Source organism: Magallana gigas, chromosome 3 (assembly GCF_963853765.1).
Source record: "Magallana gigas chromosome 3, xbMagGiga1.1, whole genome shotgun sequence".
Classification (NCBI taxonomy): Eukaryota; Metazoa; Mollusca; class Bivalvia; order Ostreida; family Ostreidae; genus Magallana; species Magallana gigas.
The window spans coordinates 58779123-58797772 of record NC_088855.1 but is presented as its reverse complement, the minus strand read 5'-3'; the positions used below and the strand labels follow the sequence as shown (position 1 = coordinate 58797772).

Sequence of the window (18650 nt, the reverse complement as noted above, 5' to 3'; positions counted from 1 at the left end):
TCTAAAATCGAAGTTTAATAATCCCGTTTTACTTTCCTGAGATCGAAATTAAGCATGAAGTCTACGAAGTACTTTTTTAATGCGATTATCTATGCTTAATGAGTTAAGTTGACTATTTCATATTCTTCTGAAGACTTGAAATACTACACGAACTATGAGGAACCATTAACGATTTTGCAATAACATCCTGTTGAATAATATGAATATTCAAACTTTGCACATCATAACTCTTGATTACAATTACACTTTAGAGAAGTGTCAATCACAACTCGCAAATTTCAATGTGTTGACTTTAGACTTATATATCTTTAAAACATCTTCCTTTTAAAATTGAATTATAGTGTATGATTAGAGTTTCTGAGTAGACAGAAGTAAGCATTTTGATTAAATATTTGATTATAAATTCCAAAGATGATATATTGACACTCCAGTTTGATTGTTCATGTTTGCGTATGTCAATTCAACGTTGTACGTTTATTCTGTATTATAGCTTTAATAGGTGAGATGTTAAACATATAACGAAGATAAATAGTGAATCGCATATTGAATCTTACTATACACAAATGCAGTTGAAAAACCATTAGACGATACTATCAAATCTTTGTCGCCAAGTAATAAGTTCTGAGAATAATTAGCAAAATATAATGTAATCTGGTTTGATTCAGTGTTCAGTAAAACAATAGTTTAGAAATACTAAGATTCAACACTTCCTCGAGATGTTCGCATTAACTGGTTGGTGGCGTCATCAAATTCTGTGAACCATATTAATCGAATCACGGTAAAAGAAATTTTTGATACATTTGGCAGCTTGAATAAATATTAAATGTTTATCTATATATCACGACTATTAGCGGACACAGTTGATAACATTGTAAAACAGTACCTAAGGGTATATGAAAGGATACAAATTTTGAAATTTAGTGATGAACATTTTTTTAAGAGCTTCTACAATAGATTACATGTAGCCAAAGTTAAACCACGAAAAGAACAACCCACTTTACGTTATAAGAACTCTTAAACCGAACCAAAAACAACAAAAACAAAACAACAACATATCATCATCGAAATTAGCAATTTCTATTACTTACTTAGAGCAGTAATTGATTTACTTGATCGAACCTCCGCCCCATTTTTCTATGTTGAATTATTATCAAACTTTTCCGTTCTATGTAATAATAAATGTTTCGAACTTACAAACTTAAAAAAAAACAGTGGGGGGGGGGGCTAGACTCATCATCAGACATCTAATCTTGACAACCAAAAAAAAAACCCTAATTCCCAGAATCCTGAAAATCGTAATCCGTGGGGTGGGGGGGGGTGTATACCTATAACTCAAAAAAAGAACCTTACTTACCAAAAAAATTCCCAAAATCATAAAAGAAATTTCTAATCCGGGGAGGGGGAGGCTATTAGTGTAATTTCCAATTTACAAGATCATTATCAATATTTCAGAGAGAGAGAGAGAGAGAGAGAGAGAGAGAGAGAGAGGTTCTCAATGAGTGTTATTTTCTCATATAATTCAGTTTGATCTGGAATGCAAAATTCAAATCATGTACTCAAAGAAAAAAGATAATGTATCTGCTTTCCAATAAAACAGTGTCTAACAAACAGGAAAAAATAAAAAGAGAGAAATATTTTTTTAAATATCTGATTAAAAGTCCGATTTGTAAATACAGTATCTGCGTAAAAAAGTACATATATTTCAAAGCTTTAATGTACGAAATGTCATACTGACCTTATCTTCTTTAATACAGTAGTTTCGTTTCAGGAGAGAAACATTCAATATTCAAGGGAACACAATCATTTTTATGTATTTCAGATTATCAGCGTAAATAATCAAACAGAGTTATGCTAAAATTTGGCATATTTTTATTATTTTCTGGATTATTTTTTACGACTTAAAATTAGTCAGGCGCTGTCATATGACCTAATATAAGACCGTAAATTGACGAAATACTTAGATCTTGCTACACCTTGACTTTTGAATAATTTCACAAGCATATTAGTTTTATGAAATATCTAACAAACCAGGAACAAAGAAAAAAATTATAACACTATCCGAGAAACGACTGTGTCCTAATTCGATCTTTAGTTGATAGTCTTAGACCTTGATGATTTTTACTGTATATATCATATATCGAGTATTTACGGAGAAAGCAATGCTCTCCGATTCGATGACCACCACTTATTTCTTGGGGGTTTTTATTTTAATTATTCAAACAATATAAGAATACACTGCTTGAAATCACATATTATAGACATTGTTTTATGAGTTGGTTGATGAAGAAATTGACAGTTTGCTGATTCAATTCAAGTTTTCATCAGTACTCTGTGTGCACACTCGTCTGATTAATATTATAAACGCGAAACAAAAACATGCAATTGCTCTCGATAAAGAATAAGGCAGGTTTTAAATAAGCTAAGTATTACATTTTAAAAATCGTTTACCTGATGCAACTTTTAAACATCCTGTCACTTTTTCCTTACACCGTCGTCCATAATATCCGAGGGGGCATTCCCAACTACAGCTGTCACCGAACCTTCCAATACAAGCTGCATCACGGCAATTAACAATAAACACATAAATTAATGTTACAGCTTATATATGTATTAGATGTTATGCTTCGTTACAAATATTTTCTCAACTAAGCTCAACATTTAAATATTTCATAAATCAAAACATAAATTTCCATCCTAACCTACACATTCCTGCAATGTGTCATCGAACAGATAACTTGTACAACATGTTGGAATAACTCTGAAATATTAAAGTGCATCAATGATTACAGTAATTTATGATTTTAAATATAACTTTGTTTACATATGGTATTTGATAATAGCATATGCTATGATGCTTTATCTGGTAATTGTAAGCAGCTGGTTTATAAAGAAAATGTAATCATATCAGTGCATACGTGTTATTGTCACAGATCCCATCGTCAGCATACTGTAAATTCCTAATTAAACACGAGGAATTAATATCCGCGTAATATCGCGAGAAGCACCCTTCGGGAATTTTAAAATCTCGCCATAATTTTCTGAGAGTTGAAAACTATAATAAATAAGGAGAAAAGTTCAACGTTCGCGATTTTATATTCTCGCGATTTGATACAAACCAGCGGGATTGCTGAATTAAGTACATGTACTCGCGTGATATAAGGAATATACAATAGCTACTTCCAAACAGGACTGGAATCAAAAGTTTCATGTGCTCTGAATTTATTTTTGTAGAAATCAAATTCAAAATTTTCTTGTATCATTTCATAGTATTAATATTGACTTTTGAACTTTTTTGTATTAGATAGTCTTAAACCTAAAATCGAAGTTTAATAATCCTGTTTACTTTCCTGAAATACAAATTAGGCATGAGGTCTACAAAGTACTCTCTTTAAGAGACCATCTCTGCCTAATGAGGTAAGTTGAATATTTCATATACTTCTGAAGACTTGAAACATTACACAGAACTATGGGGAGCCATTAACGATCTCGTAATAACATCATGTTGTATATTGTGTATATTTCAACTTTGCACATCACAACTCAATTACGTTTTAGAGAAGTGTTACTCCCAATTGTTGACTTATGACATTTATAGCTTTAAAACATCTTCCTTATAAAACCAAATTATAATTTATGGTAAGAGTTATTAAGTAGACAAAAAGGATATTTTAGTTGAATATGTGATTATCAATTTCAAAGACAATAGATTAACACTCCAGTTTAATTGTGCGTGTGTGTCCGTCGTTTTAACTTTGTACGTTCATTATGTATTATAGCTTTACTAGGTGAAATGTTACTTATATGTTACGAAGATTAATAGTGAGTTACATTTCAAAATAGAACAATATACATTATTTTTCGAACACAGTTCAAAAGTCGTTGGCTTATACAGTCAAATCTTTGTCGCCAAGTAATTAGTCTGCAAATAATAATTAGCAAAGTCTTATGTAGTCTGGTTTGAATCAATGTACGATAAACAGCAATAAAATTAGAAAAAATGTGTATTTTATGCAAATAACATATACCAACATTAAAAACTTCCTCTTGATGCTCGCATAAACTGGTTGGTGACGTTATCAAATCCTTTGATCATATTAATCGAATCACGTTTTAAGACGTTTTTGATGCCTTTGGCAGCTTGAATAAATATCAAATGTTTATTCATACACCACGACTCTTAGCGGACACAGTTGATAACATTGTAAAACAGTACCTAAGGGTATATGCAAGGATGTAAATTTAGTGATGAACATTTTTTTGAGCTTCTACAATAGATTAAATGTAGCCCAAATTAAATTTCCATGAAGAGAAACATGCTTTACGTTATAAGAACGATTGAAAAACCAATAAAACATTTTAATCAAGCAATTTCTATAACTTACTTAGAGACAGTAATTATTTTATTTGATCAAACCTTCCTCACATTTTTCTAAGTTGAAAAAATATTTAACTTATCCGTTCTATATTATAATCAATTCTTCGAAATTACAAACTTTAAGTCAAAACCAATTGTAATATTTACCAAAATATAATTTTAAAAAAAGTTTTTTAGTAAATTATATAGTGACACGTTTTCTCATTAGTTAAAAATGATTCGTATTCATTTATTGATTTATTTATTTAAATGATAAATGAATGTATCTTCAATAAATATTTTTTAATTAACAATAATTACAAAATATTATTACTATATACATAATATTAGAGTACAAAGCCAATCCCAGATAAGTAAATTTATTTTTTGAGGAGGTTAGCATTATAATATCAAACAAATTACACGTGTTGAATTAAACATACAAATGTTTGAATAACGATAAGTCCCTCTATTGTTAAAATACCCCATTCAGCTCATGGATATAAAAGAAAAACAATAAGACCTGTGCAGTCATAAGAAAATAACACTCACATTTTTGTGAGTTTTAAAGGCAAAAAATGTATGATCATTAATTATACGTATCTTCACATTATGTTTCTTAGATTTCATCAGAATGACATCAAAATACTTCATTACATTATGACTAAATATATTTTTACAAACATATTTGTGATTCAAAATTTATATTCATGACAGTCGAAACATTTCGTTGTGAAATCTAACACATCACGCAGGATTTTGATTGTAAAGTACATCTTTAGTGTTGCTTTCTTTAAACGAATATTCTCCTTGGTTTTCCTACTAACACATCGTCATGTTTCCATACTCCTGTTCGTACTGTCCTTCATCAGATGAAGAAGTCCTGTCATGATGTCTTACATCCAGTGATAACGCCCTGTCAGGAAGTCCTTCATTCAGTGATGAAGCCCTGTAAGGATTTTCTACATCTAGTAGTAAACTTGTGTTAGGATTTTCCACAAAGGAATAGGTTGCCGGAGAACCATGTTTTACACCTTCCTCTACAATTTACATATTCATTTGAAAGCATAGCAGTACTATTTTCTCATATAATTTAAGTAATGGACTATAACAAAATGCAAATTGAGTACACAAAGTAAAGCTGATACGAGTAGCGTTCAATAAATAATGTCACTAGTCAGATTTCATAGAACACAGGGTTCAATTTATGTTTGAATTTCTTTCCACGCATAATTTGGTTTAGATTGTATTTATTACCGTTTATATGACCACGTTTCATCATCAAACACTCCTATAAGAAACTGATATACAACTCGAAACACTGTAAGAAAATATGACTAGTAAGTCATCATCCAATAAGGCTGAAAAGAGGCTACATAAAACCGTCTGTCAAACTAGGTAAAGTCTCTATGAAATTTTTCTAAGAAAAGTGTGATGTGTTTGGTAACAAGTAAATGTCAATGAGAGAAGATTACAGGTAGGTCAGCAAATTTTAAAATGACAAACAGACTTTAGGGATAAGCAACGTCCTGGAGTACCTCGTACGGCTTCAACAGATGCAATACAATAATGATGGTCCATTAACCATTAAACAAATAGCAAATTTAGTAGGCTTTTCATTGCTGACAGTATTTATGATTTTAAAGAAACACCTTGGCCCCTAACAGGGGGATACCTTAACATAAAAACAAAATGCGGGTTGAAATGTGTAGAAAACAACTTAAAATCTAAGGAAATTGCAATGGACTACGTTTAACGGATATTGTTACAGGTGACGAAACATGGATACATTATTATGAATCTCAGAGGAAAACTGATAACAAGATGTGGGTGAAGCTCTGTTATAGCAAAACGATGCGATAGTACAAAGAAATTATTATACACAATTTTGTTAAATAGTGAAGATCCTGTAGTTAAAGTTGCTATTCCAAAAGATCGATCAATCACCGGACATGCATACAGATATTATGTGCTCTATAAAGTTAAAAACATTACGAAAGGAAGTGACCAAAGTAGTGAATTCGCAACATTTGATTCTTCATAACAGCGTCTTAGCACATAGGTCACAGATTGTGAGATTTATTTCTTGGAAAAAGAAAAATGTGTTTGCCCAATTATCCCTATTCATTCGACTTTATTCTTTTTTCTAGAGTAAAAAAGCACTTGTTAGGAGGAAGGTATGCTTCAAGATAAGTTTTGGCTCTGCCATTTATCAGTATACTATCATAAATGCATCCTTTCCAAAAACATTATATGATATAATTTGATGCTTAGATAAATCAGTTGAAATGATGCGTGTCTGCTAAAAGAGAATGTTTTGAAGGTAACCATAAAAAAATAACAAAACAATTCTTACAGTGTTATTGTTGTAACAACAATGATATTATTCATCAAACGCCTATCGTATATATTTAAGATTAAGCGAGAAAATTCTTTACCATTTGTTGCATTGCTACTGTTATGGATTTTAGAGGTTTTCGGTTTCTTTTTCCTGTTCATTATGCGTTAAAAGAAAAAAAACCCAGTAAACACAAGTATTTTTATATGGTCATTTTTCAAAGAAAAGTCACACTTAAAAGAAATAATATAATGACTTCTTTAAAAAGTAAAAAACTCGATGTTTTTTTATGATTTCAAACGATTTTGAATGGGACTTTTTGTGATTCTTTTCATCTCATCCAGGCATCTAGCTTAAAAAGATTTTCTTAACAAAGTTCGTTTGCCTATGTCCGCAAAATAATATATTTTTTTTGTGTGTTTACATTTTTGTCTGTTTTAATCGCTAAACAGACATTAAAACCTGGCAAGAGGCACACAAGTAGTACATAAATTTAAAGTTTGTTAAAATTCAATGAACAAACAGTTACCCAATTCAAAACAAAGTGCTCAAGAAACAAAAATAAGTGCATATTTTACGCGCATGTAACAATTCGTTGTGTTACCTGTTGCCAACTGTGGCGCTAACGCTGAGGGTAATATAATGGATTATCAACTGCGTCTAAACCAATCAGTTTTCATTATTTAACATGAAAGTATAATTATGACATATGGCCAACATAATCTTTGCAAACTGTTAACTACTAAGAATGAATCTGTCATGTCTGGAAAAATTGTTTACCTCTCTCGATTCGGTTTTCGCAGCTTTAGCATATTTCCGTACATTCGGTCGCTCTGTTCTACACCCCTGACTAGTTTCTTGTTAGGGCGCACGACTGCAGCATAGATGACTGGTGAATCTCTAGTTATGTTATCTGGTGACACTGGTGAAATCAAATACAAAAATATACAAAGCATTTAATAAAACTCGCCGTTTTTGAGAAAAAAACTGAAAATTTGGAAAGGAAGGATTTAAAACAAACCATTTGATGCATTTCTTTCAGTGGAAACTATAGGGTATCCTGTGTCATTTTTTCTTGCTCTGTGGTGTAGTATTCAAATTATCATATATATGTATTATGTAAAAAGTAAATCGCACATAGATTTCTATATAAATCCGACTACTGAGGTTAAAATAAAATGTGTCTTACCTGTAAACTACATTTAGAAGTATAACCAACAACACGATTATGATGAATAATGACGTAGACAACGAAATTTTTAAAACCATTCCTAACGGTTTCCCTTGTTGCTCGTCTAAAATATGATAATAGTTACCGTTCTTTATAAAGCACTAAATGTATGTAGCCTAAAGGTTTTCCTGATTATATAATAAGAACAAAAAAGAATAAAATAATGTAATTAATTTGTTTCCAAATGCACACCTTAAAATAGTCCTTCGTTTGAAGAATGGGTATTAAATATTTATTAAACCCTGAATTTCCTAAATAAATTCATTTTGATGCTTATATATATTTCAACATATTTAACTAAACTTACTGAAAATTCTATTCAAATTTAATTTTTTACAGCGCATTAATAACGATGTATACTCTTTGTGTGAGGTTTTAGAGAGTTTTTGCATGTGCGTGTATATGATGGAAGTCGGTAGTAACTTTTAATTCAAAGTAAGATAAATTAACGAATGAAGACGGCGCTTAAAGTTGTGTATAGCAAATATGACAGATGAGAATTTCTGACGGAACAGGAGTCTTTTGATGAACATTTACCTGTGCTCCTTTCATCTACGGGTGTTAAAGTTTTCTCTGGAAAGATGAATGAATTGATTATTAAACAACTTGTCTGAATAAAGTATTTCCTGACGATTATGATTATGCTTTTTTTATTTGTTTCCAAAATACCGTTGAAATGAAATTGTTAAGTTATAATAATTACTTTCTAATTAGAGACATTGATGATTATTTGAAAACTCAAAATCTGGTATTAATTAAGCTTATCAACTTTATGCAATTATAATAATAATAAATCAACGAACATTTGCAATTTGCAATTTGCAATTTGCAATTTACTGAGTTCAAAGCTAGAATAAGTCAGTTAAACTTGAATGTCGATATCAATTTCAAAGAAACAATAATAGACAGCCTCTCAGAAATATGTTCAAATATTGTTTACCAAAATTTAAAGTTATCTCAAATATTCACAGTAAATAAAGATAAAGAAAACGTTACCAAACGACAAAAATAAAACCAGCAAACGTCTGATGTTTGACCGTATATTACAATTTTTAAAAAACTGTTTTTACCAATATGATAATAATAATCAAGTTTTATACGGAATTATCTTTTAATCAAACAAATATTTTATTTTGCAAATATTAAGCACATAATAGGATTGGACTTCAGGCTGTGTATATGTAAGTACTCTCCCCAAGGATCAAAGTTACAACTGATACAGAATACTAAAACGTGCTTTTTAGAAAGTACATGATGAACATAGGGTATGAATCATTTTACCAGTAGTTAAACATCCAAACACATCGTCACATGCGTCAGCATTACAAGTACAGTTTACATTACACTGTTCTCCATAATATCCATGGGGACACTTTAGTGTACATAAACGTCCCAAACAGGCTAGAACAGAACAAATGGTAATATAACTAAAGTTTCGGGTTTCTGTACGAAAAACATTCTATCAAAAATATTGCAATATACTAAATTTATTAATTTCCGTATGATATATCTATAAATGAGGCATACATACCACTGCATATTTTTTTTATTGTATTATTATTGTGGATAATGTCAATATCATTACTACAACACGTTGCTAAAAATCTGAAGAAGAAAAAATTAGAGCCCAGTGAATGTTTCATAAGCATCTACACCTAATTGTGAATGAAAAATGAAAAATCAACATCATATGTAGGTAGATATCGTACATACATTCTAAGGTCACAACCCGCATCTCCCTGTTCGTCTGCAATAACAAAGATGATTCCACTAAACCCCACAACCACGTACAGCGCGATAGTCTTCATTTCTGAGAAGGAAAAGTGAGTAGTCTCCCTTATATCATTCTTGTTGACTTTTGGACTCCTAGAACTAGGCAATACTTCAAAATTGTGTAATTCCGTCCTGTTTAATTACCTAGTGTTTCATTATTGATTATTGAATAATATATAATAAACTGATTGTTTCTATAATTATTATCTTAACATGTTGTAACACATTTATTGACGACAGTACATCTGGTAAACAATTAATACGCCTTCTTAAAAATTTTCATGCACTGTCAGGTTACAATTAATGTGTTTGCATTATCAAAAGTATCAGTATCTAAAAGATTTAACAAAATTAAAACTTTTTTTTACTGTACTAAAAATTTATCTCTATAATTGAAAAGAGAATATTGAGTTTAAATACATAACGAATAGATATATTCTCGCAAAAAATTGGGTTTTTTTAAGATTGTTTAGAATAGCACAAATCAGCAAACTTTGTTTGCTGAATGTAATGTATTGAATGTAATGAATTCAAAATTACATGTAATTCAAATTCTGTTGGACTTTGCTCCAAAGTGTATTGTCTGTATGAGTGGTATTGGCATGTGTATATCTGTATAAGTATTTTCCTCGTTGATGTTTCAAATTTTATAAAATCAGAAATGTTAATTAAACTTTACCAACAGCAACACTTCAAAAGAAAGTGAGAACATAAATTACAATTTAATTAATTATTATTCAATAAAAAGATAAACTTTTTCCATATTGGAATTCAGGCCAATTATTATTACTTTTACACTTCCTTTTAGAGTCAAATTTGGGTCATACACACGAAGAGGATCATTATATTATCTGCACCAAAATAAGGTTATTGTTAAGAAACATCCAACTATATCGCATGCATATTTTACCAGTATTACACATTCAAACACATCGTCGCATATATCGGCATCACAAATGCAGATTTCATCACACTGCTATCCATAATATCCCCGGGGACACTTTAGTGTACATGAGTGTCCAGTACAGGCTTGAACAAAACAAATGGGAATTCAACAAAGATATTAGTTTTCTATATGTAAAACATATTGCAATTGCATAATACGGCATTTGTTTGTCTCGGTATGACATACTGTAAACGTATTATATTTGGCGTGTATGATATTTGGCGGAAATAAGTTTTTTTAACAAGTTGGCGTGGATTTGAATTAGCGTATTCCTGAATGTGACTATTCGTATACAGATATGTATGGCATTTAGCGATATACTTGATTTAGCGGAAGCCGCTTTCCGCCAAAAGCGCTAAATAGAATACACAACCAAATTTAGTACGTTTACAGTATATTTATAGGAGGCTTACATACCTCCGCATATTTTTCTAATCGTGTAATTATAGTGAACAATAAGACCAATACAACACGTTGATTGAAATCTGAAATAAATAGAACCCAGTAAACGTTTAATAAGTATAAGTAATTGTAAATGAAAAGAGTAAAACCAACAACACATGTAGGTAGATATTGTTCGTACTTTCCATGGCTACAATTGTATCTCTCTGTTCGTCAGCATTAACAAAGATGTTTCCATAAAAACCCACAACCACGTATTATTGAATAATATATAATAAACAGATTGTTTTTATAATTATTGTCTTAAAATATTATAACATTTAGTCGGGTGAAACATTTGATCAATTAATTATGCCTTCTTGAAAAAAAGAGTCTTGCACAATTTCTTTAAATATGTTTGCATTATCAAAAGTATCGGCGTTTGAAATATTGAGCAATATTACAACTACCATTCTTTATTGTACAAAATTATCTAAGTAATTGAAAAATAAATATTGAGTAAGAATGAATAACAAATGAATATATTTTCTTAAAAAATGGTGCTTTTTAGATTATTCAGAATAGCATACATTAGCTAAATTGTGAAATTCAAAATTACATGCAATTCAGAATCGTTTGGATTTTACTCCATATTGTATTGTTTGTATATGTGGGATTGACACTTGTGTATTGGTATAAGTATTTTCTTTGTTAATATTTCAAAAATTAGAAATGTTGAACAACATATCGAGTGGTCATATGACTGAACCCTTTTTACTTATTCAATAGTTTATCCTACGAAATCAAAATATCAATATTGTATTTCTCTAACGAAATTTTAATCAACAATGATCTACATCAAAAAATTGAGTTCTAGTCAACAAAATAAAAAGAATTTAATTCGAAAAGAGATGGTGAGGTGTTGGATGATGTAATAAAACATAACCTGCAACTGGTCTTTTGTTTGTTATACTATAGTCAGTGACATCTGTAAATCTAGCATTCGTAGTTTTTTTCCGCTATGTTTTCTTCTGTGACCTTATATTAAGATCATGAATACCTTTATTCGGATAAGAACGACGATACCATTTGATGGTAACATTTTAATTTGTAATTAATAAGAAATGGAATAAAATATCCAAATGCCCGTATACCGTGTCGTTTAGTTCTACACCATGTTCGAGTGACCTAATGGGGTACCTTCATTAGAGTTTTTAATTAAGGAATTTGCCATTGTGTCCTCATCTAAAAATATAGTCAATTATTAATGCATCAAACCATTCAACTATATATGTTACGATATGAGAGAGAGAGAGAGAGAGAGAGAGAGAGAGAGAGAGAGAGGGAGAGAGAGAGAGAGAGAGAGAGAGAGAGATTCAGCAAGAGACTTGCAGAGGGGCATATAGAAGGGAAGATAAGACAATGAAGGATGTAGTGATGAAAAAACTTACTTTTTTATTTTTTCATGACACCTTTCTTGTACTTTGGAGAGAGAGGATGGAATAGTTATAAGATCGTTCTTGTTCTATATACATCATCGAATATAGTCAGTGCTTCTTTTCAGTCATCAATTAAAGATCAAATGTATTTTCATTGCTAGATCATAAGATGACACGACAAATGTAATGTTTTACTTTGTTCAGATAAGTAAACAAATTTCATAAAAGGTTGGTTGGATAAATTAAAGTAAGGGTATTGTGAAAAAGATCCTGTTTGATAAATAAAGGAAAAGAATTGTTAAAATGATTGTTTTGAAAAAAAAGAAATTTTACATACCTGTAATCATCTCTTTAAAGTTTGATCCTTAGCATTTCATTGCTGATATAGACAACGGTAGATACTATTACAATCCTAAGATGTTCTATTGTTTTTATCCAAATATATAAATAATTCATGTGACAATCATATCAGCTAAAACGTACCATTTGCAACATATGCCTCACGTATTTGCTCTAAATTGTTGACACTACAATTTCATTCGGTTTAACGCGACTCACTGAATAACAGCAATTTGACAACAGTGTAAAGCAATCAAAAAGACGACTTTGTTGATCAATTAAATGAAACTGTGTACAGTTGTTTCGAAACAATTGTAGATAATTGCTTGTCAATATTGCCAAACTTTCTGTATAACATGCACAGTACAAATAGGAAAAGGAATCAAAAGGAAAAATATTGAAAATAAATAAATACTAAAATCTTAAACGGCGAATGTATATAGAAAAAACTTAAACAATGAATGTTTGCAGAATTTTCATTGACCATTTATAAATTTAAAAATAATTTTTCTTCGCATAAAAGATGCTATCTACTAACATGGTGCATGCATTTTTTACCTGTAGTTATACATCCAAACGTATCATCACATGCGTCAGCATCACAAGTATAGGTTGCAATACACTGTTCTTCATAATATCACCAGGTACACGTATGTGTACATGAACGTCCAGCACAAGCTAGATTAGAACAAATGGTTATATAACCAAGGATTTCGGGTTTCTATATGTAAAACATTCTCTAAAATATTGCATTCTGCTGAATTTTATTATCTCGGCATAATATATCTTTATAGGAGTCATACATACTGCTGCATATTCTCATAATTGTTTTATTTTTGTAAATACTGTCCAAATCGTCACTACAACACGTTGATAAAAATCTGAAAAAATAATAAAGCCCAGTGAACTTTTAATAAGAATACGTTATAGTGATTGAAAAGTAAAAACAATCATTAACATAGGTAGATATTGAACATACACTTTAGAGTCACAACCCCAATATTCCTGTTTGTCAGCAAATACAAAGATGATTCCACTAAAACCCACAAACACGTACAGTGCGATAGTCTTCATTTCAAAGAGAAGGAAAAATTTAGTAGTCTCACTTTATCTCATCCTTATTGACATTTGGACGTCTAGAATTCACACTTTAAAGCTGTGTAGTTCCGTCCTGTTTGATCTCGTAGTTTTCGGTTAATTATTATCAAATTTCACCAAAATACCGATCATTATATAGTTATTGTCTTAAAATATTATGATAAATTTATCGAAGAAAGAATGACAGTGAATCCGGTAGAACAATTCATCTCCTTATCACCCCTAATTGAAAAACAATCTTGAATCATTACACTAAATATGTTTGCATTGTTAAGAGTATCTGTATCTGAAATATTTAAAAATATTCTTTTAACTTACATCCTTTATTGAAGTAAACGAATAAAGGATAAATAAATCTAATGAATAAAGAAAAAATCAAAATGATTAAATGATAATCTAGTCGTATTCGAAAACATCGATAAAAATGCCTTCAAGTCAGTGCAATACCTTATAGTATGTTCACGCGTTACCTCTACACTGGATTACGTAAATGCATTGCTATATGGGTCGAGCTCAAGCTCCCTTTTTTTACTGCAGATAATTCAAAAAACAGCGGCCATGTTTAACAAGGACAAAGAAGCCTGATTATTTATATATATATATATATATATATATATATATATATATATATATATATATATATATATATATATATATATATATCCCCTTTGCTTGTGTCTTTCCATTAACTGCAACTGGAATTTCGAATCTGGAATAAGTTACTATCTACGGGATTTCACCACCTTAAAAAACAATATGGATATTGGCAGTTTGACGTTAGTGCTGCTGCACTGTGGAACGGTCTCCCGGCAAATTCAAAACACGAACAACATCTGTGCGGTTTTAAAACGTCACTTAAGAGTAATTTTATTTAGATTTGCTCTTTACAAATTGACATTGTTACCATTTTTATATATCTGTGTAGATGACTCAATTTTTTAATTTTTCAAAGTAACGAAAGTCATATCACTGTTTAGACTACTTTTAATCATATATTTTGTCTGTTTATTATAATCTTAGTTATGTGTTTTATAGTAATTTTTGTTATATTTAGCGCTATATAAAGTTTGATAATAACAATAAATGATAAATAAATTTGTTTTGCCTCGGACTAGAATGTCGCGACGTCATTGGATGAAACGCGTCACGTGGCTGCCTTACAAATTTCTTTAAAAGGCAAGCGTCAAAATTTATAGGACAACATGGCGGACGTAACGTTATTTGAACTGATTTTCTACACAAACGTTTGTTTACATATCAAACTTTAGGTCCTCGACAAAACAAAACACTTATTAGGTTTGTTACTGACTGTTTAAAGAAATTTGTGGGGTCGGTAAAGTCCATAGAAGGCTCGGCTCCGCCTCGCCTTCTATGGACTTTACCGACCCCACAAATTTCTTTAAACAGTCAGTAACAAACCTAATAAGTAATAATATTCTTGCAGAAATTGATACTTTTCAGGTTATGGTTATCTAAAATAGTATACGTTAGCAAACTTTGAAATTCATGATTACACGTAATTCAAAATCTGTTGAACTTTGCTCCAAAGTGTATTATTTTTTTTAGTAGTATCGACCTTGTGTACATTGGTATTAGTAGTTTCCAAGTTGACATAGCAAAATGTATAAAATCAAAAATACTAAAGAACATTGCAAGTGGTACCTATTCAAAGGTTTGTCTATAATATATTTATATTACAATAAAGAAAAATGACAATAACAAACTGTCAACCATCTCAAAAATCCATAAAACGAAGTACAAATTCAAAGCAGAGGAACAAGGACCTCTACAAAGATAGAAGTAGGTCAGGTGCCTAGGACGAGTAAGCATCCTCTGCTGACCGGTCACATCCGCCGTGTGCTCTTTGTCGTGTTCGGGAAAAAACGGAAAAGTCCGTATAGACAATTAGATGATTAATTTTGGTCTAACAATTAGCACGAAAAACGTCAGTCAGCATGCGACCCAGCGAAAGACTGTATTTGCTGACAAGGTCGTTGTATCGATGCAAAAAGGGGAAATGTTGGACAATGTGATAAAACATTATCCGCAACATTTTACACTATGTCTGAGATTTTCTTAATTTTGAAAATAATACAAATTGATAAACCTTTTTTAAAATGAAATAGTTTATAATAGTATATTGTGTTCGTGTTTACATTCTCGTGATTGGATGAAACATGTTTGAATCGTGAAACTAATGACTTGCAGGAAGTAAGGAATCTACAGTATGCAAGACTTAATATATTGTTATCAATTTTTATGTTTGAAAATATTAATTATAGCTTAACTCTATGCAAGAATTGGTCAATACCCTAACAATAGTTATACAATTCTATATCGCGAATCCCACGAAGTTCTTTTCCACTGACTTAAAAATAAGGCGATACATGATATAGCTCACAAATTTTTTAATGTAACTTGGCATGTTTAATTCGTTAGGGATGCAAACAATGAAAATGCTTATTCACTTATATACTGTAATGTTTACGAAAATATAATTAGACAAGACGTGGATTACAAACACTGGTTAGTTGTTTGATTGTTATTTAACATCTTTTGTCCAAAAAAGGGAAAAGACAATCAATTTATGTAAAGTGCAATACCATATTAATTAAAACCAGTTGTTATCAATATTTGGACAATATAGTCATGTAAAACTAGTCCAAGATACATGATTTAGGATGAGAGTATGCTTTAAATTTGGAAAGTAACACTTTTTTTTTAAATTATTGTTTAAATATATCACATCCAGGTCTTGGAAAAAAGGAAAAACAAAGGTTAAATGTATACACGATGGGTTATTTTTTAGTTTTAGGGGCAAAACATAGATTGTTATTCTAAATATATCTTCAAATTTTGTTTCTTAGATTCTATCAGAATGACATCGAAAGACATCATTATCTTTCTGACAACAAAAATATGTACAAACAGATGTGATCTACTGATTAAACTCATGAAATTCGAAACAGTCAGTAATATAATATAACATATCACACAGGGCTTTAAGCGTAAGGTACATCTATATTTTTGTTCACAAAAATACAATGGTTATCTATTAAGAATAATGTTCTCCTCAGTATGTCTATATACGCGTCGTCATGTTCCCATACTTCTGGTTGCACTGTCCTAAATCCTGTGACAATGTCTTGTCAGGATTTCTCACAAAAGAGTAGGTTGTCGAAGAACCAATTCCCAGATCCTCTATTAGATAATCAAATATTCATACATAAGAAGAGCTGTTATAATTTCTGATATAACTTTGCTTATAAAATAAATGATCAAATTGTTTAATCTTCTTCTGATTAGGATAGTTTATACTTTACCACCTGCTGGATTATTACTGATGTTGATATCAAGGCATTTCTTCGTATTCGTGTCCCTGTCAAATATGCATAAAAAGGTTAAAACGAACTAAAAGTATACACATTGGTTTTCAGATTTTATTATTTAAGCATAATTCTCATTTTTAAGGGATATATCATGGCGTCTTTTACATGGTACAATAATACATTGAGCTTGTTTAGTGCTTCTCAAACTTAAAACTTCAAAAACAATGTTTTTTACTGTTTCAAAATTTGAATAAGACTTTTTTTTAATCTTTTCAGTATATTCAAGCATCTAGCTCAAGTAAGCTTGTGGCCAAACATTATAAAGCGTATGTTGTCGTCGATGTCCGCATGTTTACATGTTTCTTTGTTTATTCATTCTTATATTTATTTATTTACTTATTTATTTATTCATATTTTGAAATCGCTCAGCCAATTAAATTCACACTATTCGATAGTAAATGAATTTAAACTAAGTAATTGACCAAGCAGTTATTCAATCCAAAACAAAGTGCACGTGAAACATAAGAATAGAACGATGTGTTTCAAAGGTGTCGAGTACATGACCTATACTGTGAAAGTTTAACCACTGGCTAAATCATACATATTTTTTTAGGTAGGCTATGATATCAGTGTTGGAGTGTTGAAAGGCCAATTTTATCTTTGTTGTTAACTTCAAAAATGAAACAAGGCAAGTGTTTGTATTTTGTTACCTCCCTTGATTCGGTTTTTGCAGCGTTAGCGTATTTCCGTACATTCGGTCGCTTTGTTCTACACCCATGACGGGTTTCCTGTTAGGGCGCACGACTGCAGCATAGATTACTGGTGAATCTCTAGTAGTGTCGTCTACTGGAAAGAAGATAGCGAAATATAGAAAACCTTAAGCAAAACTAATTATTACAAAAAACGGGGAATATGAGGAAAGAAAAGAGACGATTAACAAACCGTTTCTTGCACTTATTCCAGTGGAGACTTCTGGGTAGCTTGTGTTATTTTTTCGCGCTCTGTGATGTATTATTCAAGTCATTATATATATATATATATATATATATATATTGTTAAATGGATCTAATCATATGTTTTTTTAATCTAATTTTAAAACGACTTGCGAGGTAAATCTTTTTTACCCAATTGTTGAGGTGACCACACGATACGATTTTACAATTGCAGTTTAATCAATATAGTAGTAGTTAATCCCTTATTCTTATTGAATAGGGGGAAATCATTTTCTACCACACGATGTTCACCAGACGTGAGAGTTAATATCGGACGTCATTAAATTTTCAAACTTTCAGATTTTCCTTTCAGCTTTTATCTGTGGTCAAACAATACGATTTTAGTTTTAAAAAAAGAACTAATCTGATAAGAAAATCAAATCGAAAATCTGCTGAACAACAACATCGTGTGACCACATCCTTATGCGCA

At 30.7% G+C, this 18650-nt stretch overlaps 1 long non-coding RNA gene across 1 annotated transcript; it reads right to left on the bottom strand.

Annotated features, from left to right (window-relative positions):
- Nucleotides 1-16350: 16350 nt before the first annotated feature.
- On the bottom strand, nt 16351-18066 carry LOC136273423 (uncharacterized). Its single transcript, XR_010711639.1, has 3 exons — nt 17939-18066; nt 17226-17278; nt 16351-17100 (listed from the first exon to the last, which is right to left on the bottom strand). It is a non-coding gene; the product is annotated as an uncharacterized lncRNA (long non-coding RNA).
- Between the last annotated feature and the right edge of the window lie 584 nt (nt 18067-18650).